The sequence below is a fragment of the Dipodomys spectabilis genome, unplaced genomic scaffold (assembly GCF_019054845.1).
Source record: "Dipodomys spectabilis isolate Male_0828 unplaced genomic scaffold, ASM1905484v1 ptg000125l, whole genome shotgun sequence".
Lineage (NCBI taxonomy): Eukaryota > Metazoa > Chordata > Mammalia > Rodentia > Heteromyidae > Dipodomys > Dipodomys spectabilis.
In genome coordinates, this window is record NW_024870802.1 from 23080871 (window position 1) to 23107018 (window position 26148).

Here is a 26148-nt window from a genome sequence, read left to right on the forward strand (position 1 = left end):
AATTCAGATACTATAGACCAATTCAGACACTATTGATCAGGAAGAAGTAGAATACGAAGTTCACACCGCGATACAAATGTCACTTAATAAGGACTGCCTTCAAGGAACTTTTGGTTTAAGTCACAGGACTTTAGTTCCTATAGAAACCAGAACATTCTCCCTGCATCTGAGAGGCACAGATGGCTGTTTATCTGTAGTTTCATTGGAATGAATTTTACTGGATAGGGACAAGACACTTGGATCATTGCTATAGAGTAGGAACAGTTAGTAGAGAATTAAAATGAGGTAGTTAAGGACTGCCATACTGACCTCTGAGGGTAATATCAAGAGAAGAGTACAAACGGGTACCAGGGGCTCATGTCTATAATTCTAGCTACTCAGAAGGTTAAGTGTGGAAGGATCATGGTTAGAGGCCATCTTGGGCAGAAAAGTTCTTAAGAATCTATCTTGAAAATAACCAGCAAAAGGCAGGGCTTGATGCCTGCCTCAAGTGATAAGAGCATCAGCCTAGCCAGCACAAGGCTCTGAGTTCAAACCAATGGCCAGAGAACATGACTGTAGAGCTTTTCCATATACTGTCTAATTCTAGGAGGCTCCTAGAAAGATGTATAAATGGTCAAGAAGTTACTTTCTAGATGTTCCATCAGCCAGATCTAGAGCTGGGTAACTAGTCTTTTGCCTTACTACCTTTCAATCAATTCTGCTAAATTGCCCCATTATAATGGAAAAGCAGCTTATGGTTGACTTGAAAGAGGCAGTTGGATGTGATTGTTTGTGTTTGAAATGTGTTCACCATGAATTATATTCTTCTTCCCTCCCCATATGGAATGTTACTGATGACACCTATTTTGTATCTGTGTTCTCCTTTCGTTTATCCATACACATGATCCTCGTTTTGCTCACATTAACATTGAGTGCTAGATGGATGAGATTATTCCTATTTTATAGATGTAAAAAGAGAGAGGGAAAGGAGTAGAGAAATTTGACCCTAAAGTTAGTTAGTTGTTAGTGCTGAGGAGACCAGGCTTAAGTCTCAGAGTCTCTTCTTTCTCTTTCATAATGGGCAGATCCAGCGTACATCAAAACAGTGTTTTCACATTTCCTTATTCCGAAGGAAAACTGGTCAAAGTAGTTGTGTTGGAAGAGTTTTCTGTATGTCAACTTTGCTTAGGAGTATTCTTGGAAACTGTTAATTTCCTTCACCCTCTTTCTATTCTGCTTAAGTGGTATGTTTCATTCAGTTGGCAGAATAACCAAAGTCCATCAGTGTTCTAAGGTCTACATTGGACAGAGATGAAGGATTTATCACATTTCAGTTGGTCAGCTTGGAACTATTACTAGCTCGCTATTTTTCCTGCTTTGCAAACTAATAAAAGGACAATAAAAAACTTCTCTACTTCTAAATTGTACACTTTCCATTTTGTTAGTTCCTTTTAAAATGAACTAGTTTTTTTTTTTTTTCCATTCTAGAATTCTGGAGTCTTCACATCAACTTCTGTAGAGCAAAGAAAATGGCTTCACAGTACTTAATGGTTAGAATCTTAATTTTCAGTACTTACTGAATTTTAGACATTGCAGCGTTTAAAACTCATACATTACAGGGAAATTATTCCTATATGTTTTCTTCAGTTCTGTGTTCCTAATAGCAAAGATGAAGGCAGAATGAGATTAAACACAAGGGCAAAACCAGTCAGGACACAACCAAAATATTTGGACAGCTTGCATATTGTGGGTGGTACCCTCTTTGTTCATTCTTCTGTGGGGTGTGTGCATTCTGTTGAAAATCTAAAAACTAAATAGTTCTTTGTGTCCATTCTCATTCTTCCTGTATTTGCTGTTTGAGTTATTCCCACCCTTCCTCTCTAGCCCCCCAAGCCTTTTTTGGTTTCTAATTATCCTTCTCAGCTGTTAGCTACTTCTAACCTGTTATCTTCTGGCCATACAGACAGATGCTTTTCACTTCATCTTCTCATAGAATTTGTACAGATTCTTTTCTTTTCTTTTTTCTGTAATTAGGTATTTGTACTTCTCTGTCCTGCTGTCTTCTTAGATTCAACAGCTTGAAGTCAAGTTGACTAGAATATGTGTAGTAGGAAATGACCCTCAAGATAATTTGCCTTGTAGCCTTATTTTAGAGAGATGACTAAGCACATTCCACAATCACTTGTTTGATGGACTTGGATTAGAAACCAAGCTTCCTGACCCTTCAACACCTCTCAGAGTCTCTGCTAACTTCTTACACTAACTCCTGAGGGTCTCCTGTCTCCCACCATTATTGCTTTAGCAAGGGCTTCACAACTATTTGGCTGTCACTTTTCACTCCTTCTCTACAAATGTCAGATATCTGATTGCACCATTCATCAAGTCCTACCTATTCTAAATTTTTGAGGCTGGGACTTACTATGTAGCCTAGCTTGCCTCAATTTCTTGATCCTCTATGCTATCCTGTTTAGCCTCTTGCTGAATGTGTGTGTGTGTGAGAGAGAGAGGGGGGGGGGAGGGAGGGAGAGGGAGACAGAGAGAGAGAGGAAGAGAGAGAGGAAGAGAGGGGGAAAGTGGGAGAGGGGGAGAGGGGGAGAAGGGGAGAGGTGGGGAGGGAGAGGGAGAGAGAGGGAGAATATATCAGGGTCTGCATAACTCAGGCTGGCTTGGAACTCGATATATATCCCAGGCTGGCCTTGAACTTGTAATCCTGCCTTAGCTTCTTAAGTGTGCAGTTAATAGGCACATGCCACCACACCTAGCTCTGTCTGATTGTTAAATGCTAGTAAAAAAAAAGATTAAATGCTAGTAAAAAAAAGATTTTTCAGCAGTAAAATACACTTTAGGAGGTATATAGTTATGTCTTAGTTTGGGCTTTATCAAGAATACCACTGATTGTCTTAGAAAAAAAAAAAGAAAAAAAAACTAACCAAAAATCCAAATACTTTTCCCTTACATTTTGGTAGGCTAGACTTCTGTGATCAGGGAGACAGCCAGCATGGTTGGATTGTGGTGAGAATTCTTCCTAGTTCATAGGCTGATGCCTCTTTTTTTTGTAAGTTGTAGCACCTGAACTCTGGGCCTGGGCGCTGTCCCTTAGCTCTTCAGCTCAAGGTGAGTGAGCACTCTACCACTTGAGCCACAGCACCACTTCCAGCTTTTTCTGCTTATGTGATGCTGAGGAATCGAACCCAGGGCCTCAATTATGCAAGGCAAGCACTCTACCACTGAGCCACCTTCTCAGCAGGGCTGATGCTTCTTTACATAACAGAAAGACCATCTCTTATCTGACTGTGATCCCATCATGACCTAATGCTATCCTAATGGTCCCATCATCAAATACCATTCCTTTGGAGGTGAGAGCTCAACCTACAATCTTTGAAGGGACACAAACATTCAGTTCAAAGCAAGTTGTGAGTTTCATTGTATGTATTTGTTCATGTAACTCCCAGTACAACCTATAGAACAGTTCAGACACCTTTCCGTTTCTCTGGTGTTTATTTGTACCTAAACACTTCTTTGCCCTAAACTCCTGATCTGTTCTTTCTTGATAGTTTTGCCTTTTCTAGAATGTCATATTCAGACCATAACTGCTTCATACTGGCTTCTTTCTCTTAGCATTGGAGATTCAGCCATGCAAAAAGCATGTTACCATGGAGATTTCTGACACTAACTCAGTGCTCTGTTCCTAAATTCACATTTCATACATGAAATAAGCTAATTATAGGTACGGTGGAGGGTTACTATTGAGGAACTCTTAACTCTTATAACTCTTGTTATTGGAATTCTTCTAATTGTAATTTACTAGTCACTTAATCAAGTTTCTTTCTTTATTGCCCAGATGATTTGGGATAATTTCCAGGAAACTAGAAATACTTTGAAAAGATGTTGCTTTTTGAAATGAGTGCTTCTGATTTTCTAAAGTGAGTAACAGAAAAGTTAAAATGAGCCAAATGTTTTACTTTGACTTCATTCCAGCTTCAGTGTTGGTATAAAAAATGTCTAACTTTTACTAATACCATAAAGGGTTGAGCTAGTTGGCAAGGTTATTCTGTTTAGCATAGGATAGAACTAGGGAGTCATAATATTAGTAAAAAAATTGCGATACAAATATGGTCTTTTAAAAGTCATCAAATCATTCATTCTGAAGTCTGTGTGGCTTCATAGATGGGAACATGTACTTAAAATCAACTACTTGCTTTTTTTTCTGCTAGATAGCCTGATCGTTTTTTTTTTTTTTTTTTTTAATACTGAATCTTTGTAAGCAGATATCTGATGCCTGCTCTGTGTCAGGTACGTATTAAGTGTTAGTCTGTGTAATCCTCACAATGACCCTTTGGAATAAGATATTCCCATTTTACAGAGGGAAATACTGCTGTAGAGTCCATCTGACTAGTCTGGTGTGGTGATATGGAGCCTGATCTTTGAATCCTGTGGGCTTATCATTGCCCATTTAGCCTCATTCTTCTTGGCATGAGGACATGATGCTGCTGCCACTTGCTCACCATGAAGGCTGGAACGGCTTTACCCAATATGGCATCTACTTCCTTTATGGGACTGTTTCCAGGGCCTAGGGTTAACGCTTGCTTACCACTTGTCCTGAGATCAAGTACTGTTACATTGTCTAGAAGATACACAGTAGAGAGAAAATGAATTTTGAAGTTGAGTTTCAAGCAGTGTCTCCATTTTATTTTACTGCTTATGTGATTCTAGCCAAATTTCTTGAATTCTCAGAGTCTGAGAATAGAATAGAAACATAATACATTTTCTAGTAGATTTATAGGGAGAATTTGAAGCAAGGAGGTCAGACACTTAACCAGTCGTTAGCCCTTGTAGATGCTTAAGTGTTGGCAGCTGTTTTGTGAACACCTTATCTGGTCATCTCATTGAGAAGATATCCAGAGTAATTAATTGTTAAGAATGTGGTCTCTGGAATAACCTCTTGGGTTCAGATCCTGGTTCTATGACTCAACAGGGGTGTTGCTTTAATGTCTTCCTTCTGAAAAGTGGATGTGACAACAGTTTCTGTTTACTTCAAGGCATTATTGATTTGAAAGAGACAAATACGAATTGCTAAGAAGTTGTCTTGAAATGACCCCATAAGGACGCATTTTAGTGACATTGTTTCTTTCTGTGATATAAGATTTTCCTTGAAATTTACCTTAGTTCTTTGCTGCCTGCCCAATAATAAGAATGTATTATTTGTGGCTTTTAATTTTAATTTTTATTTGGTTGTCATGAGGGTTGAACTTGGTGCTTGGGTGCTGTCCCTGAGGTCTTTTGCTCAAGACTAGCAGTCTACCACTTTGAGGTACAGCTCCACTTCTGGTTTTCTGGTGGTTAATTGGAGGTAAGAGTCTCATGGACTTTCGTGTCCTGGCTGGTGTTAAACCATGATCCTCAGATCTCAGACTCCTAAGTATCTTACTTGTTTTTAATTAGAAACATTTACTATCACCTTTTAAATCGACATACAGTTTGAATTATCATAAAAATTAATATTGCTACTTAATAAGTTGGGTTACCCTATAGATTTAGTTGTCACCAATGGATATCTTTTTGTGCAGAAATTTTTTTGGGTAAATTTGTAAATCGTTAAAAGCAAAATCAATTGCCATTTAGAGCATTTTCACCCTACAGATGATACATAAAAAGCATAACCTGCTCTCTGTCAAAACAAAACAGAACAATTATTTTATGGAGATGATTTTTCTCTTCTGCCTTAATCTTGAGTTTGGCTACATTGATGCAAGTTCATTTATTTCAGCCTTTAAGACAAAAGCAGTAGTAAGATTGAGCTTCAGTATTCAAATCTACCAAGAAGAAAATAGGCTCTGAATTTTCCATCAGTCTAGAAGTCAAATCTGCCTGTGCCTGTGGGCAGTGTGTGTTGCTGGCTGGGTCTGCATCATTATTCTGAAGTCTGTGCTGATGTCCTGTGACTAATGTGTTCCAGCTGTCTGGGTTACTGCTTTGGAGTACTATTTATTTGCAGCAGGGATGCTTCAAAGAGGAAAAGCTTTCCCTTTTGTTGGTTGAAGCTTTCCTTGTAATTAGCAAAACAAGCCTGCCTCTTATTTGGAGAGAGACTGGAAAGGCAGCTAAAGAGTCAATTGTATACAACCACTTTGGAAAACAATCTGGCATTACTTTGAGGAGTTGAACATGTGCAGTCCCAAGGCCAGTTTTCTTAGGTATACATCCTATAGAAATTTGCCTATGTGTATCAGGGAACAAGCATTAGATTATAAATGACACCATTATTCAAAACAGAAGAAAAAAAAAAACCCAACAACCCTGAAAAAGCGTCAGAGGATCCTCAGCATAGAGTAGAGCTGGGCATTGTGAGTATGTTCACCAAGTGTGAACTTTAATTGGTGGAAAAAACTATAAACGTATAGGGCTGGGAATGTGGGCTAGTGGTAGAGTGCTTGCCTAGTATACGTGAAGTCCTGGGTTTGATTCCTCAGTACCATGTAAACAGAAAAAGCTGGAAGTGGTGCAGTGGCTCAAATGATAGAGTGCTATCCTTGAGCAAAAGAAGCTAAGGGACAGTGCCCAGGCCCTGAATTCAAGCCCCAGGACTGGCAAAAAAATATGAACTATAGTCATATGAGTCAATACGGATCAATCTTCCAATTAAAATCTTAAGGGAAGAGACAGATCTTAGAAGAATACATCCAATATGGTTTCATTTATATTAGGCTTCAGTTAGGCAAAACACAACTATATGTTGATAATACTTACATGGTAAGACCATAAAGGAAGAACAAAGGAATGATTGATTCAAAATTCAGGCTTGTGGTGAAATTTGGTGGTTGGATGGTATTGAAGAATGAGTGGGGGGAAATAAAATCAGAAAGGGCACATACCCTCATAAGACTTCCCAAAACAAGAACAAACCAAACCTGGGTGATGGTGGCTCATAACTCTAATCCTAGCTACTTAGGAGGCCTAGATCTGAGAATCATGGTGTGAAGTCAGCTCAGAGAGGAAAGTCTGTGAGACTTCTATCTCCAATATCTCCAATTAACCAGCAAAAAGTTGGAAGTGGAGGTGTGGCTCAAGTGATAGAGTACTAGCCTTGAGTAGAAATAGCGCAGGCCCTAAGTTTAAGCCCCATATTGGCACCCCCGCAAAAAACAAAACAAAAAAACATAAAACCAATAACAAACCCAAACCAAAATCCAACTGGGTATTAGGTGCCTTGGAATTGATTTAATTATTGTTTAAACTTCTGTATTAGTATATTAGTTACCATTATATAACCACTTATCTCAAGATTTTCAAAATAATATTAGTATTACTTCATACAGTTTCTGAGTGTGGGTCCGGAAATTTGGGAGCAGCTTAGCTGGGATGTTATGACTCGATGGTGTTGCAGCAGAACTGACTGCAGCTGAGGGACCTCACTAGGATGGGTCCCTTACATGGCTGTTGCAGGAGGCCTCTGTTTCTGGTTGGTTGTTGGAAGAGGCCTCTATTCTTTACTGTGGATACCTCTCCCTTGAGCTTGACTACCCTCATGTCATGATGGCCAACTTTTTGCCTCCCAAGACAAGATGGATACATTAGCCACAACATCCCTTGACCTGGTCTTTGAAATCTCACTTTTTTCATTTCCACGGTATTGCAAATTGTGTTTGCACATACTAGCCTTAACTCATCATGTCAGGTCATAAATATTGGGATAACCGAGGGCCATCTTGAAAACTGGCTACCAGTTGGTCTAAAACCTAGACAGGTCAGGATGGTCGTTTGACCTTAAAAATTCATGTGATTATATTCTACTCCATGATGTATATTTTTCTTAATATTAACCAATTTTAAGTTATTAGTTCATTTGCTTAACCTTTCCTCACCAAAATCTTCAAATGAGATTCAAGTTTCTGGATGTACATCATATATTTTTCCTTAGTTTTGTGAGTCCAAGTGCCCACATTTTTGAGTCAGTACATCGTGGTGTTTCTGCTTTACAGATGTCAACATCCTTGAAACGGGTGTTCCATCCTCCAGGAGAGGCAGTCTACCAGAGAGAGTCTCAACTTTTAGTCAAGCTAACAAGTAATAAGACAGGACTGAAATCCAGGTTCAGGGGCTCTCTGACTGGCTTTCCTGAGCTTGTTTGAGCCAGCACTGTCACACTAAACATTAGTACTGCTAAACTTCCACGTGTGCACAATTTTGTAGATTAACAGGAGAAGGAGCCCTTTAGGCCATGGTTCAGACACTACATTTCTTCTTTTTAGTTTGGTATTGCTGTATCTGCGCTGTCCTATATTGTATGATTGTGTTGTGTTGTATTTTGCATTTATTGAAAAGCAAGTTCTCAACATCAAGGATTCACTGCCTTTGGATATAGCAGTGATAAAATCACCAATGCTACAAAGTAATACTTGTTCTTTTACTTTAGTTGGTCAATAGTACTCTTGAGATAGACGTGGGTAAAAATTCATATACATATATATATATTGCCAAAAGTATAATGTTATTGTGACTGCAAGGGAAGTAGATAATTAGTAATTATAGTAATTGGTAGCAATTACAGTATTAATGGTACTATTAAGAATAATTATGAATGTATACTCTCAGGGAACAAACTGCAGCACCTGCCCGTCTCTCATGTGAATGTGTTATTTGGCTGTTTGGTTCTGGGGTTGGTTTTCAGGAGAGCATCACGTGTATTTGTGTGTGTATGTGTGTGTGTGTGTGTGTGTGTACATGTGTATGTATGTACATATTCTGTGCAGTGAGACAATCCATAAGCCTGCAGTCAGAAACCCTAAGCATGAGTTTCATTTCTCTTGTTTTCTAGTTGAATATCCTAGTCATATCTGGACTTTGAAACTTGGCTGCCTTCTCTGCAATATGGGATCTGTAAACTTGCTTGACTCAGAGGGCTGTAGGGAGAACTAGAGGTACTAGATTCTCAAAGAGTGGTACAGTGCTAGCACTCTGGACATGCCTGTCAGGCTTGAGGGTACCTTGTGTTGTATGTAACTGCAAATACTGTTGTGAAAGGGTTTGAGGAAATCTAGCAACTTCCATGTGGTTTTAAGAGTACATGTAGATGCCTTCTAATGATGGTCTGAGAAGTCCAAGGTCAGGCATGCTCAGGTCTAAGCTTTTGTCTGAATGGATGTTTGGGTCTGTTACTACCCTGAAATTACTGTGAATTATGAGGAACTCAAGCATACTTTGAACCTGAGATGGGGATCTAAGTGATGGAGGACCTGAAGTATGGCCTAATGACTATAGTTAATATATTGGGTGTTAGAAATTTGTTTAGAGAGCACATCTTAAGTTCTCATCATGTTGAGATGATGGACATATTAATTAATTTGATAATAATTTCTCTGCATACATATATGAAAATGTCATGGTGTTCTTATAAAAGCTGATTAAAAAGAAAAGAAAAAAAAGAACCCTTTACTTTTGGAGTGGTTTCTTTGTTCCAAAATTTCCTTCACCTAGAGTATGTGGTCATTTTTTTTTTCACTCTTTCCTGTTTGAAAAAAATTATACCATTATTTTAATCTAGAGGCTTGCCATAAATTAACTACATTTTATCAGTGGAGACAGCATTAATAATAATGAAGACCCTTGATAAACATGTAATTTGCCCCTTGCAGAGTGAAGGCAGCAAGAGAGAGCCTTCAACTTGCCTCCAGGCATGTTTAGCCAGTTTTGGTTAAAAGGAAGACAGCCATCCACTAGAAAGGTGAGTCAAGATTTCTATGCAGCTTTTGACTATAATTGTTTTTTTTCCCCCCACACCTGTGGAAGGGTGAGTTCCTCTACATATACTACCTGGATTGAACAGTTGTTATCACTTTTCCACATTTTTTTGTAGGGTTATACCTTTTTTTCTGAAATATGTGAAAGCAAGTTATAGACATCATGCATTTACTTCTAAATTTGAGGGGATGCAGGTATTTTTCCCTTAAGAGGCATTTTAGGAGAAGGCCATAAACTATGTCAATAGAGTGATTTAATTAAGCAGTTATGTAGCCCAGACTGGCCTTGAATTTGTGATCCTCCTGCCTCTGCCTCCTGAATGCTATTGTTAAAATTTTTTTATTAAAGGCTATAATTTTGAGTTATGTTCCTGTCACAGTTGATATGGGCAATAGTGTCAGATTACGTTTTTCTTGGTCTAAGACTAGGACTCAAACTTGTACCTGATCTTTTTGGTGACTGGCTAGTTCTTGACCAATTGAACCATGCTTCCAACCCCCAGGTTTATTTTTTTAAGGACTGGAGGTGTGGCCCTTGTGGTAGAGCACCTGCTTAGCAAGTATAAGCTGTGAGTTTTTCCAGTACAGAAAACACTTGCTTGTTTTTGGTTGGTCATGGGACTTGGACTTGGAGTGTGGGTACTGTCCCTGAGCTCTTTTGCTGAAGGCTAGAGCTCTATCACTTGAGCTACAGTGCCACTTTCGTTTTTATGGTGGATAATTGGAGATAAGAGTCTTACAGACTTTCCTACTGAATAGCTAGGATTACAAGTGCCTGGTGAAAAATACATTAAAAATATTTAATTAATCAATACCTAAGCAATATGAATTAGTTTGATATGAGAAATGTCTGAATACATAAGCATGGAACTTCTTCTATATTCAGATATGAGAAATAAAAGCATGGATTATTATTGTACTTTTTTCATTTCTTGTTACCTGTCTGTCCACCCCATATGGTTTCACAGTTAGGTCAATAGGTCAGATGGTGACCTTTACCCTTGTACTAATCAGCATTCCTAATTACATCAGTTTTCCTGGTGTAATGAGATCAAAGCTATTTTATTGGGGGGCGGGGAGGAGTGATAGTACTATGATTTGTACTTAGGACCTTGAACTGGCCTGGCTTATTGCTCACTTAGCTGGCACTTTACCACTTCAATAAGGAATATATCAGGTCCTCCGAATCAACCAAATATGCCAAATAAAGAGGCATGACAAAGGGCAGAGAAAGGACGTTATGTGACACCTCTTGACATGGGAAGATAGCACTTCATCTTCAACAGTCTTTAGGGTACAGACATGAGCATTAAATTTAAATAGAGGAAGAATTTGGGATAGGGCAAAAGGCATGTGTAATTTAAACATCCCAGGTGTGGCCTGGTTGGCTGTTGTGTCAATTCTGGTTCTCCCAGGTTTTAGAGATGTTGTGCCCTGGAGTGCTCATGGGAACCAGATTGCTCTCGTCAGTAATTGTAATTGTCCTCTTTGGGTGGTGGTAGTGGTCTGTCCTGCAAGACTGCTATTCCTTAGAGGTAGTTTTAGTCCCTTGTCATGTATTGATTAGTTTTGTCTTTCCTGAAACTCAAGGTGATTGCAAAGTGACTGGAGAGAGAAATAGCTTCGAGAAAAGACATACAAAATGGAGTCAGTGATAAGGGTTTTTGTTTTTGTTTTTTTGTTTCTGTTCTTCAGTTAATTTTTATGTCCAAGTAAGGAGTTGATGCTTTTTAGGAAACAACTAAGATAAGTGTTTACAAGTATACTGTGAATAGATTGAAAGTGCCTTTGCTTTAGGGTGAGACCATAGCCTTTGGGATCTGAGTACTTACTGAGATTGCCTGTGAGGTATTCCCATCCCTAGGTCCAGCCTGTAGGAGGTTGCTTGTGCTATTTACAGTACAGTGTTTCTTTCTTACAGCCTTTGTGATCTTTTCGCCCAGTGTTGCTGCTTCTCTTATCTTTCTGCTATATAATATTCTTCCCAAATGTTGAAGGCCTTCAAGAATTTTCCATTTTAGGTTTTCTTTGCATATCCCCACTGCTCACGGCTAGCTTTTACTGATCACAGTTACTGTGGCTGGGGTATTTGGTGTGTCACAGCCTAAGGTCTGCAGATCTGTGGCTGAAGAAGGACTGATCAATGGACAGTAGGGTGTGGTTCCTTCAAGAGGTAAATCAAGGTCACCAGCAGGATTGGTGGGTACTGGAAGGTACACTGACTGGAATAAAAATCATCATGAATGTATCTTTTTATGATTTGCAAAGTATTTTCAAGCATATTCTTTGGTTTGCCCCAAAAGATAGAGAGGCAGAATAATGAGGTGATCCAGAATGTAAATTCTGGGGCCAGACTGGGTTCAATTTCTAGCTGCAAGGGCTTCTGAGAAATTATCTAACCTTGTTGACCCCTAGTTTCTTCAACTGTGCAATGGGATAAAGGTGTTTACCTCATAGGGTTTTAAGAAGGGTTATACTAATGAATGCTAGCAGGGTACATACAACAGCACCTCATGCCTGCTCACCTACTTATCGTGGTTGACATTTAAAACAGTTCAGCCATCAGAAGAATGAGTGTCCTGCCTTGTTCCTTGACAGTCTAGCAGTCTAGGTTCACATGGGCGGTAAGGGTCAACACTGTACAGTTCTGACTTTTTCTCTGTCCCCATACTTAACTTTATCAGGATTATGGGGTATTTGGATTAATGGTAAATGAAGGAAGCAGAGAAGAAAATCTCCTTACAGAGTAGAACTGTTTTATGTAAAGATTTTAGTCTATAATGGGGCTATTTATTCTACGCATAAGTTGATCTTTGGCTCCTCATTTGAAGGGTGCCCCTGGGTATACTTAGGAGATCACTAGGAGGAAATTCACACTTGTGTTCTGCCCTGGTTGGAAACGTGCTTGGGGTACTGTCCAGGCATCTCTCACTTCATCAGGAAATGCTTAATTAGGTCCAGTCTTCTGGGCTGCAGAGGACCTAAAGGATTTTGTGGTGGGAGGTGATTTGAGCCTTTCAGGATGATGGAAGGATGTAATTACTGACTCAGGTTTGGTCCATCCATCGCAGGATACTGCTTCCAAGACCTTTAGCCAGTTCTAGCTAGACATAGTCAGCATTTTCCCATTAAGAGTATTTCCCCAGGATTGTTGAGAAAGTTTTGTAATTCTTGATGGAGTCTTTGCTCTTAAGACTCAGATGTTGATATGACCCAGACATCTAGGAAAGGGTCATGGTTGCTTTTTGTGACAACAGTGTCAATGAATGACTTCCTTTGTACATATTGCAGACTCAAGACATTGGAAATTTAAACTATTAGTGTGGGTAATCCATGGTCCACCCCCAAAATATGCGACTATAAAAGCAAGTAAAACCTTGGAAGAAAACACAATGTTGGCTCTCCCTGCAGTGCTTTGGAGGAACAATGGTGCTATTTGGTCTTTGCAAAGCTTGCTTCATTCCTTGCCTGACAAACTGCCCTGCACAGCACTTTCCTCCCCCAGTTTCCTTCCCTAGTGCCATTGTGTCTGAAATGTGGGAGGGGTTAAATCACTTGAATGAACAAACTCATCTGAACTATGCCTTTACTTTTTAATTTCTTTTGACAAGAAATCATTTCCCATGTATATGTCTCCAAGAATTTCAGTTTCAGTCTTAGTGTTACCTGTTGTCTGAACACAGCCCGTTGTTTTTGTTCTTTCTTTAGGTAGAGGTGGTGGCCTGTGAGGATTGATTCCAATACTTGGTTTTACAATAATATTTACATTCCAATGACAGCACCTACTCAGAGAGTAAAAGGATTAGCTAATAATTCTGTTGAAATTCCCTACAATTGCCAAATGCTTGTGGGAATCATAATGGATTCTTAGATTTAATCCTCTGTTTGTTTCTAGCTCCTCAGAGTTTGCTGAGCAGTCTAGGATTGAATATTAACAGTTTCTTCATTGCTTTTAACATGACCTCTTTCTACAGTAGAGAAAACAGGGTCAACCTTGTTTTCTGTGAAGTTACCAACCAAAGTCTTAACATCATCATTCATTATGGGATGGACACCTCTTAGAATTCTGTTGTTGATTATCCTGACCTCGATGACAATAATGCTTACAGGATCATTATTCTGCAGATGTAGGAAGAAACAGAGGCATAGCCAGATTCAGCTGAGTGGCCACTGGCTTTAGCAGTCACACACTGAGGTGAACTAGTGTGGGACAGTATCCAGGTCAGTGTTCAAACTGCCTGTCTATAAGAAGCATGCAAAGATAATTGAAAATACTCTATGGCTTGCAGTCTCCATCCCTAAAGTTCTTCTCTGGGGAAAGCTGCTTTGCCTTCAGGATTGAGAGGACACTTGAGGGAGAAGAGCAGTAGTTCCTGAAACTTAGTGTCTCCTGATACTCATTAAAGGAGGAGACTTAGGCCTATCCAGATGCCCTGAACTGAAACTATGGAGGAGGTCTAGCAGTTAGTGTTTTAATGAGTCTCCAGTGGATCATTTTTACCTTTTTTTGAATTGGGGTTAAAAAATTTGCTGGTGTTAAATCTACTGTGTATACACACATACACATAATGTGTATGTACAATGCATAGATACAGGAATATTTATTATTTTACCTTTTTTTGAATTGGGGTTAAAAATTTGCTGGTGTTAAATCTACTGTGTATATATATACACATAATGTGTATATACAATGCATAGATATAGTAATACTTATTATATAATATGTATATTTAATATTATATATAATATACTGTATAAAGTATAATAAACCTCCAGAATGTTTTCATTTTGAAAAAAATCTAAAACTTACACCCATTAAATAAATCCCCTTTTCTCTTTCCTCTCTCCTCTGCTGACCACCTTTCTCCCTTCTGTTGCTGTGAGTTTGACTACTTCGGATACTTTATATAAATGGAACATGAGGTGATTTATGTGTGTACCAACTCTACATTGATCTGGCTCATTTCCTTCCAGACTCCTACCCACATCATCAGTGGCAGCCATTGTGAGTCTGAACACTCACCTTTGACAGTCATGCCATGCTCATTCTATTTTTTTATTTTTATTATTTTTATATTTTATTTTTTATTATTAATATTTTTTTATTGTGAAAATACCATACAGAGGGGTTACAGTTACATGAGCAAGGTAATGAGTACATTTCTTATCAAGAATTGTTGCTTCCTCCTTTGTTTTCCCTTACCATCCCTAGCCATCCCCTCCCCCAAGTTGTAAAGTTCGTTTTTCGACATAACATCTTGTATATCTCATTGTTGCAATGGGGCCACCTGTATCCCTATTTAAACAATTTTTTTCTTCCCTTTCCTTCCCCAAATTATACGAACATCAAATACAGTAAAAACAGGGTTATGCCGTGGGGACGGGGGCCGGGGGGTGGGCAATACAAAGCAACAAAGAAATCATCTTATAAATATGTTAGAAACAATAGCAAGAAAGAAAAACCATTTGAGTCCTTATCTTGGGGTTCATTTCGCCAAACATCAACTTATCTGACCGTTTCTGCTTGTCTCAGACATATACTAGTTATTGAAAATAAGGGAAACCATGGGACCTATATTTCTTTGGGCCTGGCTTACTTCACTTAATATGATTTTTTCCAAGGCTTTCCATTTGCTAACAAATGGGGCGATGTCATTCTTTCTGATGGAGGCATAGGATTCCATTGTGTATATATACCACATTTTTTTGATCCATTTATCTACTGAGGGGCATTTGGGTTGGTTCCATATCTTAGCTATAGTAAATAATGCTGCAATAAACATAGTTGTGCTGGTAGCTTTAGTATGGTCTTGTTTGTGATCATTTGGGTTAATGCCCAAAAGTGGGATCGCTGGGTCATAGGGGAGCTCTATGTGGAGTCTCTTGAGGAACCTCCATAAAGTAAAACTCTCCCTCTTTGCAGATGACATGATCTTATATTTAAAGAATCCCAAGGACTCCACTCCCAAATTACTAGAGCTGATTTGAAACTTTGGCAGAGTAGCAGGGTATAAAATTAACCCTCAAAAATCAATGGCTTTTCTGTATGCCAACAATGAGAAGAGTGAGGCTGAAATCAGGAAAGCAACTCCATTCGTAATAGCCCCACAAAAAATAAAATACCTAGGAATTAACCAAAGAAGTGAAGGACCTCTATGATGAAAACTTTAAAAACCTGAAAAAGGAAATCAAAGCAGAACTTAGAAAGTGGCAAAAACCTCCCATGCTCCTGGATTGGAAGGATCAACATCATGAAAACGGCAATACTTTCCAAGGCTATCTACAAATTCAATGTGATACCTATCAATATTCCAACCTCATTCTTCAAGGAAATAGAAGAGGCAATCCAAAAATTCATGTGGAACAATAAAAGACCCTGAATAGCAAAAACGATCCTTAACAGAAAGAAGAGTGCTGGAGGAATATCAATACCAAATTTCAAACTCTACTACAAAGCCATGCTCATTCTAGTCCTGCCTCTTACACCAGTTTTCTGTTGTGTTCATCAAGTTGCCCAGTTTGCCTGAGGTCATCTGTTCTCTGGCTGTGCTCGTCCTCCCCCTCTATTTCTTATCTGGTGTTAACTTTATATATGTAAATATTTACAGATGTGCCTTACAGTATAGTTTGATTACCTGAACTCTTCTTGTACACAAATTTTGTTTTCTTAGAATTAATACTTGTTTTTAAATTGTTTCTTTGCACAAAATAGCCTTCCATATGGATCTCTTCTCAATAACTTAACATGCATCAGTTTTCAGTTTCATTTCTTAGGGAGGACTCACCTGGAGCCTTAAGTAGGGTACTCTGTGGGCCTGCCGGGCCCCACACCTCAGAAATCTCTTCAGTACCCACTTGACCATTTATTTCATTTTCTGCTCTATTGACTTCCCTTTTTCCTTTATTTCAGATTATCTTGCTTTACTCCCTTTTTCAGATCATATTTTCTGGCACCTACCTAACAATTTACAAATGAGAAGTAGACTTGAGTTGTTATGTGCGTGAGAAGGTTGCATTCATATTTAATTTATAGTGTGTCTGGGTGTAGAATTCCAAGCTGGAAATCACTGAGCTTTGTAATGGCAAAGGTCTTACTCCTTGTCTGCTGGCATCTAGTGTACATGGTGAGAAGGTGAGACCTGAAGATTCTCAGTTCTCTAAAGGCTTACTTTATTTCTTGTCTCCCTTCCCCCTTTTGGTTTGTTGGTTGTGGGGCTTGAACTCAGGGCCTGAGCACTGTCCCTGAGCTCTTTTGCTCAAGGCTAGCGCTCTACCACTTTGAACCATAGCTCCACTTCTGGTTTTTCAGTAGTTATTTGGAGATAAGAGTCTCACCGGGACTTTTCTGCCTGGCTGGCTTTGAACTGTGATCCTCAGATCTCAGTCTCCTATGTAGCTAGGATTACAGACATGAGCTACTGGAGCCTGCCTGTCTCCCCCCCCCCACTTTTATTAAAAAATAGGGTCTAGCTGTGTAAATCAAGCTGGCCTTGAACTCTAGATACTCTGACCTCTGCTTCTTGTGTGCTGGTATATCTTTAGCATTTTTTAAAGAAGCTACTTTCATTTCTTTTGATGAGCTCCAAATGGCCTCATTTGGTCTGCAAACTCTTCAGTTTTAGATATCATTTTTTGTTTCTTCTTTTTTGGTTTTTGAGTCACCAGTGCTTGGTTAACTTATGCTTTTCAAAAGAAATGCCTATAGGGCTGAGAGCATGACACAAGTTGTAGAGTACCTGCCTAGCGTGAAGCTATGGGTTCACACTGAAGTACTGCCAAAATAGAAATAGAAACAAAAGAAAATAAAAAAGATGGGAAAGCAGGCATGGTGGTCCATGTCAACAGCATGTTAGGAAGCTGAGACTGGAGAACATGAATCTAAGGCCAGCTTGTGCTATATAGTGAGATTGTCTCAAAAACAAGACAAAAAAATAAATAAATGGTGTTGTGTTGGGAGTTTAAGAGGGAGAACAACTGAATGTGTTTGTTCATTTAACTTGAAGTCAGTATGAATGTCTTAAAAAAAATCCAGGTCAGGGTTTGTAGCATCATCATCTGGTCAGACACACACCTGCAGCAGCAAGCATTAGCTTGTGTTCTGTTATTTTAAGGTGTGATATAAATTTAGATGATCTCTGCAGAGAGCTTGGCTTTCTTGTTAACTCTGCAGTAGCTGCCCCCCCCTCCCCCCCCAGCTAATGGCTTTTATTCCAGGTGGTAAAGTACCAATAAATTTATAAATGATATTTGGACCTTATAAAAAATACAAAAAATCCTTATTGATGTGGCTAAAAGGAATTTTCTAAGGGCTAAGTATATAATCCTTAGATTAAAATGCAGCGGACACATTAAGCCTTCTCACATAAAAAGCCGAATAATAGGCTTTAATGCCATTTGTCCTTGACCACCCACAAAAGGCATTCCTGCAGGCCAGAGAGATTGGACATAATATGCCTAGGAAGCTGGGCTGAATTTGTGATATTTATCCCTTGGTAAATGAATGTTTCAACAAAGCCTTCAAGCCTGGACTGAAAGTGAATAGGTAGGAAACTTGTTAGCCTTAATTCTTGTAGTAGGACACTGTGAACACGAAGTGATTGTATGAAGGCAGAGTGGTCCTTTTACAAACGGCTCACTGACCTTGCATTCTTTATGATTCACTCCCCATTAGTTGCTTCCTGTCTCTGAGTGTTGGCTGTACCCTCTTTCTATGCATGCTGCCTTCCGGCTCACTGAATGAAGCACAGCTCTTCAGAGGATGCCCTGGTTGTTGTTCAGTAACAGAGGTGATGGAGATGTCCATTCTTAGTTCTTCCAGCTGTGTGCAGTAGTAGCTTTTCCACTGGGAAAGGGGAGGAAAACGTGTGCTTATACTAATTGCTATGGAAGCTTTTCTGAAATCCTTTCCTTGGATATGCTGGGCTGTGTGTAAAGCAGAGAAATTACTTTCCACCGAAAAGATCATCCTGTTACTATATGAATGTATGTGGAAATCAGACTTACACATTTCCTACCTTTAGGTCACTCTTGTTTATTGAAGCTGTCAGCAATTCAGCAGTAATTTTTCTTATTGTCTTGAGGTTGAATTAAAAATAAAAGGAAGTCTAGTACTACAGAGACACTTAGTTGTTTGTTGCATTTCACAAGAAAACTAAATATAAATTATCAAAACCTGCACATTACAAAAGGAATCTGTTGTTTAATTAGCAACTCATCCCTTTCACTGTACTTCTATACTCTATAGACTATAGAGTATAGAAAGTATACTTTCTATACTCTCCCAATTGTCTCCCTTGTTTCTTTATATGATGAGGAAGTGAGCCATGGGAGGTGCATCCCGTGTACTTAGCAGATGTAAACCAGGGTTTTCAGTTCTAAGGGGAACCCTGCGGATGATGACAGGTTAGCTCACACATGCTCTGCTTAGCTTTCCTGCATGTCATCATCCCTGCTGATGATCACAGTTGCTGCCTCTGCCACACTTCTACTTGGGAGCTTTCAAGCCCAAGCATAGGCTTGGTTCCCCCTTAGATTAATGGAAGCAGCCTGAGTCTTTCAAAAGACTATTCAGAATTCCAAGGCCAGCAAAAGAAAATAAACCTTTTTTTAAAAATTTAAAGGAGAACTATAAATGTCCTTTACAGAAACTACCAGCTTCTGATCTTTCTAGAACTAGTTCACTCCCAGAGCTTAAAGTTCCAGCTCTGTGTGGTATTTATAGATTCTTAGGTAAAAGAGCCAAGAAAGAACCAAATGCATGCAGTTTCCCAGTGGATTTAGATTATGTGCCCATTTGACAAATGTTTAAAATCCCATGCTGTTGCCAACATGGTATTGGCACTGTAATTAATTTTAATTTATATTCTTTAACTTTTGTTGACAGAATTGGTTACACACACATATACATTATCATATAATGACTAGCATTAAAAGTACTGTCAGGCAATGAAATGTTAGTGTGACATAGGTGATTTTTGTGATTCAAAACTATGTGAAATATTTGGAGACAGCAGCTTTGTTGTTTGAGTTTATCATGAATAGAGCCCTCATCAGATTGGGAATTTACCCAGGTCTCCATTGGAAAAATTGTTCTTCAGCAGAGTATGAATGAAATATTCTATCTATTGTGGGACTCCTGCAGCTTGTGGAGGGGGATGAGAAGAAAGGATGGCATTTATGGAATTTGGCTACTCTGCCAAAGGGGGTGTACTCCGTCAGCTGCAGCTGTGGTGGCTGCTTGGAGGAGAATGGGGACTAGGGTGACTTCTCAGAGGCTCACTTAGGGAGGGGTGTCAGAGGCTGTTGGCCTTTCACATGAGATCACAGTATGTGATGCCTTAGGAGGAGGCCACCATTAGAACACTCTTTGGGAGACTGACTTGAATCTATGCTGAGGATGAACGGGCCATTGTGTTGAAAGAGGCGAGGTTTCATCTTCAAGGTGAGCTGTTTCAGCAGGCTCCATCACCACCTTCTTAGGCCCTTAGGCCCTCAGATCAGGAGCTGGCATTGAATAAGAATGGTGGGTGGGTGTTAGGGATTTTGGTGTTGAGGTTGGTAAAATCATTTATCAAGAGTGGGGAGCAGGAAAACAATGTTTATTAGGCTGCCATTAAAAGGGAAGGTAGGCAGCTAGACCAAGGGCATGTAACAAGGTTAAGTGCAGGTTTTATTCCTTAAGGTTGGGCTTTGATTGGCTGTATCCTTTTTGTAGGCCTTATTGATTGCTGGTGTCTTCCTCTGATCATGGTTTGATTTTCAAAGGTAGGATCATTTTTCATCCTTGGCTGTCAATTTCTCATTCTACTTGGCCCATGATATTTTGCTCCCACCATTTCTACCTGGCTGTTGACATTTGCTCCTGCCATGGGGGAGGCCTCTTCCATATGAGGTTACCCTCTCCCCACTTGGCTTTAGTTGGGGAAATGAATGGAGGTTCTGCCTTGTCTAACATGACAGTGTAATTGGAGGAGAGGCAGAGGCAGGACAGGATGCCTGTGAGGAGGTTGTAGTCCAGATGGCTGAGGCAGGATGTAGGCTGTGGCAGGGGCCCTGCAGCAATCGCTCTGAGAAGATCAGAAACGTGTGTTTTGAGAGCCAGTTATGAACTTCATTATTTTACTTTTCTGTAGTATTAAAAAAGACTCAGCAGGTAATAGAAATATTTTATGCATGGGTCACTCCCCAGGCTTACTGAGGTATATAATGAATGTATACTATTTGGTGAAATTTGAACATACAGACACATTCCTATTACAGCCACAGCAATCCAGGTAGTAAACATTTCCATCACCTCCAAAAGTTTTTCTCTGTCTCTGTCTTTATCTCTATCTGTTCATCTGTCTCTTTCTGTTGTCCCAGAAGAGGGGTAAGAATTGTTCATGTAAGATCTATCATTTTAACTATTTCTTAAAGGCACAATATCTTATTGTTAACTCTAGGCACTGTATTATATGGGACATTTGAAAACTTACTCATTTTGTTTAACTGTAACTACAGTTCATATCATTCTCTTATTTCTGGGCTACCAGAATTCTGTTTACCTCTATAAATTTGACTCTTTTCAATGCTTTTGTCTAAAAGGAATCGCATGGGCTTGAAACTGCATGAATAGAAGTGGTGAGAGTGGCATTTTCTGGATTATGGAGAAGAAGCTTTCAGTTTTTCTTCATTGAGTTTGGTGATGTTATCTGTGGGGTTTTCAGTTATGGCATATCATTGTGTTCATTCTGTACCTCATTTGTTGACAGTGGTGATCATGAAAATGTATGAATTTTATCCAGTCCATTTTCTGTATCTGTTACAGTGATCATATGATTCAGACTGTAGCTTTCAAGGTAGAATATGTGCCCTGGCCCCTTAACATGGTGTTGGAAACAATAGTGATTGCAGGGGCAGAGATCTGAGGAAAGCTAGCCTGCTGCTGAGTTTTCAGTGTTAGATACCTTATTCTGTGTTTGGTTTTAAATTATAGAGATGGCTCCTATAGTTTATTTCTGTATTATATATCATGGCAGAAGAGAAGAACAAAAAGAACAAGGAAAGAGAGTACAGACAAAAGAGAGAAGATGAAAATAGGATATCTTTCTAACTGGCAGTCATTCACAATGTATGTATATTGAGCTTAAAAAAATCAACAAATAGCTACGTATGACCTTTGACAAGGATATAGACTCAGAATTTTAGCAATGGAAAGTTCCTCAAACCCAGTATGCAAAACAGGTAGTTGTCCTACATGCCCCCAAGCCTGAAGAGGCTTAGAGGCACTGCAGAGCACATTTGAGATGGTGGATTCTGTCATTTGATGGACAAGGAGTTGTGACTTTTTAAGGTGTTGGCAATCAGAGTGTTAAGGAACAAGCACAGGTACGATTTTTGTGTTTCCTCCCCCTCTCCCCCAAGGAATCCAGAGACTTCAATTCCTCAGTTGTGGTGGGTGGATTACCTTGTGTACTGCAGTAATCCAGTTTCCTTGGTTACAAGTCTAATTTCATGGAGGTAGATTTAAGAGGGTTTCATTTTTCCCAGAAGAAGAGTTGTAAGTTTTTGAGGAGGTGGCCTTGCCTTGGAACCTGAATTCACACAGGCTGGTGTGGTCAGCTGGCTAGAGAATGGGCTGACCAGACAGAGGAAGGTGGCTGGCCTCGTGGTTAGTGTTTATAAGATGGATAGAGGAGGATTCTATCTCATCTTTACAAGTGGCTATTTGGTTGCTGTTAGAACTTTCATTTGATGATATGCTATGTAACATCACAGACAAGGAAGTTCTGTGTACAAGTCCAAGGCGAATGGCTATGATCATGAAAAAGTTACTTAGCTTTCTAAACTAGTTTTCTCACCTTCAAAGTCATAAGCCATTTGCCTGATGGTTATTTTACAAGTATTTTTTTTTTTTGGGGGGGGGGGCAGTCGTGGGGCCTGGGCACTGTCCCTCAGCTCTTCAACTCAAGGCTAGCGCTCTACCACTTGAGCCACAGCGCCACTGGCGGCTTTTTTTTTTTCTGTTTTTGCTTATGTGGTGCTGAGGAATTGAACCCAGGGCCTCATGCATGCAAGGCAAGCGCTCTACCACTGAGCCACCTTCCCAGCCTGATGGTTATTTTAAAGATTAAGTGAGATTATATATGTGTGATTATATATTTGTGATACTTTTGTATGTAAATGTGGAGTTTCTATCCTTATGTATAGATTTTCAAGTCTGTGCTGTTAAGGTACACATGCACATGGGCCCTGTACATGCATGGTGCCAGACATGTGGTAATTCTTAGTACACAGCGGGTGTTGTCACCATACTATTGTCACCATATTATTTTATGATAGTTATGCTCAAGTATTGTTTTGTGCTGGGCACTGCATGGTGCCACTATATCAGATTCAACAGTACTCACTGCAGGGAAATAGAAAAGATGCGAGGCTTTGTTTGAATTGCATCCGGATTCCACTTTGCTTTTCTTAGTTTTATCCTTTGTCTAAATGTGAGCTGTGTTCCCTTAAATAAACCTTACCTATGAAAATCAATACTACAGCCTGGGCTGTATGGTAAGACCCTGTCCAAAAAAAAAAAAAAAAAAAAAGAGTCAATACTATCTTACTCATGATGCTTTTCTGGGCAGGCAGTGTGAACTGCCTGGCATGAAGGAAGTAGCTTTGTAAAGATGTATTTCTTAATTTTTTTTTACCCTTTTAGATTTACTTTGCCTCCTGGAAAATTAAAACCAAGTTTTCTAGTCCATTAATTTTTCTGCTTTTTGGCCCATAATTCTATCAAAGTGTTGGTCAGCGAGAGATGACTAGTGTGTGCAGTTGGGTGCTAGTCCAAATACTAAAGACTATGTGGACATACCCTTTGTCTCCCAGAGCATCCCTCTGGGAGGAAGGAACCAGGAATGCTAGAAGAACTTTCCATGAGTTTTCATGACATCATTCCTCTTCAGGTTCACCCTTGGTGGTGCTTTGCCAATATAAAACTGTTTAAGGCTTGTGACCATAGATTTCCTAGAAGGTCAGCAGGTAGCCAGGAGACCTTGGCAAAGAGCCAGCCACTGCTCTTTTTGCTGCCACTGTGGAACACTAGGTGCTGGATGCTTGTCTTGGGGCCTTGTCACCAGTTCTTATTGTAGCCTTCTAAGCTGGGGGATAGCCTTACTTCTTGGAAGGGCACAGGAAGATTTTGAGAGGGGAAGCTGCCTGCCCAGGGTGTGGAATCGTAGCTGAGATCAGCACTGAATCTACGTTTATTTGTCCCCAGAATCCACGCTTTTAATGAGCATATGCTCTTGCCTCCCTGATAGTAATAAAAGCCCATGGACCCTGAAATCTGTTCTTTCTACTACAGCAGGTTCTGTTCCTCTGGACCCTAATGTCTTTACTGCTCATTCATTCTGAGCACACAGATTAGGAATCCACACCGTGTACTATGGCCATGGTGTCTTAGGCAGCATTAAACCCCTTACTTGGTTTGTACAAAGAAACAGCTATCAATTGTTCTCCCTTACTACTGGTGGGGAGTGGGGGAGGGGGAAGTAATGTTAACTTGTTTGGGTGTGCTATTTTTTTAAAAAAACTCCTTTACTTTTTTGCACTTTAGGAACATGAGACTTGGAAAAATGAATTGGACTTGAATGCTGGAAAGTGTGAGAATGTGGGCTAGACATGGTTGAAGGAAAGGAATTCACACGACTGTAGGCATGGAAGAGATGGCAGTAAGGGATCCTGGTGTTTGGTTCAGATATGATGCTATTCTGGTTTTTTGGGGGTGTCCCTCTCCCCTCTCTCCTCCCTTTCCTGTCTCTTACCTCCTTTCCTCCCCCCTCCCTTGCTTTCTTCCCCTCCCTCCTTCCCCGTCCTCCTCCCTTCCTGTGGCTACCAATTAATGTGTAGCTATGCATGTTCCTTGCTTATAAAATTAGAATGTTTGTATATTTGAGAAATGTCAAGGCAAAAGCGTTTGAAAGATCCTGAGATTCTTCCCTCAACTGCTTCTTTCTCTGACAAAGCAGGCAGCATTCCCTAGCCCTTCCCCCATACCTGCAAGGTAGCAATGTGGATAAAATGGGGGAAGAATACAAGATTCTAAATCAGATACATAAATAAATAAGAACAGTAGCTAATTAAGAGAATGGCTTAGGAAGAAATTTAAGATTTTGGAAAATGTAAAATCCAAGGAATATTTGGTTGAAGATATTTTCTTCCCTTTTTCCTTAGGGAAAGAAAGTAGTTTTAAGCATTTGAAGTGTGTGTGTGTGTGTGTGTGTGTGTGTGTGTGTGTGTGTGTGTGTGTATGTATGTGTGTGTGTACATTTTTTTTCATTTTATGATGTATGTAAGAATTTCAAACTAGAATGTCTCTCTGGGCAAGTGGGCACAAGAATTGGCAAAGTGGGTTGTATGTTAGTAACAGCAGAGGCTGGGCTCAGTGACACTCTGGGGAACCCTGTGCCCCTTGTAATAGGATCAGCTGCTGCTTGGAGCCTATTCCTCATTGCCAGCTGGCAGCCCAGGTGGAGGTGTGTATGTGTGTGTTGGGCGAAGATCTTCCAGTTTTCATGGAAATCTAGGTTTTTAAGTAACCAGTTAAAAACCTCAATACCAGTGCTATGTGGGTCAAACAAACCAGAGCTGTGGTTTGCAGTTGGTTCATGAGTCACCATTTGGAACCTTTTAGTTTTGCTCCGCTCAAATATATTCTGTATTACCCACAGTGTTTGCAAAATGATTTCTGCTTTATAATAAAAACTAAAATTTTCCAAGCATTCATTGTAAAACTTCCAGTTGAATTTGATTTGTGATATTTACATGTGTAGTGAGCTTAGCTATAAGTACACACCATAGAGCCTTGCCCTAAAAAATTTGCCTTTAATGCAGGTTTGTTACACTGAATTGAGTGCTGGGGAATTTAATAACCCATGCCCTTCCAGTATACAGGAATCAGAAGATGTCAACAGAGTAAAACAAAGAAGATGAATATGTTTTCTGATTGCAGCATCTGTCACTGTGTCAAGCACACCAAACAAGGATCTGTTTTCACAAACAAAGGACTGCTGGGGGTATGGCTCAGGGTGGTGACACACTGAGCTCAACCCCTAATACTGCCCCAAACAAATCAAGGCTGACTGACAAAAGCTACCTTGTAAAAATAGAAGATAGACTTGTTGAGTAATACTTTTATTATATGAATCTTTGCTTAGTACTGTTTTCTAAGCTATCACTTTTCTAACTTCTTTTGAAGTTGATTTTTTCGTTTGGTTGGTCCTGCGGCTTGATCTTAGGGTCTGTGTGTTGTCCCCGAGCTCTTTTGCTCAAGGCTGGTGTTCTACCATTTGAAATACAGCTCCACTTCCTGTTTTTTGGTGATTAATTAGAGATAAGAGTCTCATGGACTTTCCTGCCTGGGCTGGCTTTGAACCACAGTCCTCAGATCTCAGCCCCC

General features: G+C 39.7%; 1 protein-coding gene across 4 annotated transcripts in view; it reads left to right on the forward strand.

Moving 5' to 3' along the window:
* The window catches only part of Sgms1 (sphingomyelin synthase 1), a 250449-nt gene that overhangs the window by 19012 nt on the left and 205289 nt on the right, over positions 1 to 26148 (forward strand). The window contains exon 1 of one of the 4 annotated variants that reach the window (XM_042689213.1): positions 22071 to 22085. The exons of the other annotated variants lie outside the window; for them this stretch is intronic. The gene's annotated coding sequence lies outside the window, so the exon portion shown is untranslated. Of the gene's footprint in view, positions 1 to 22070; positions 22086 to 26148 lie in introns of those variants that run through there. 4 annotated transcript variants of the gene reach the window in all.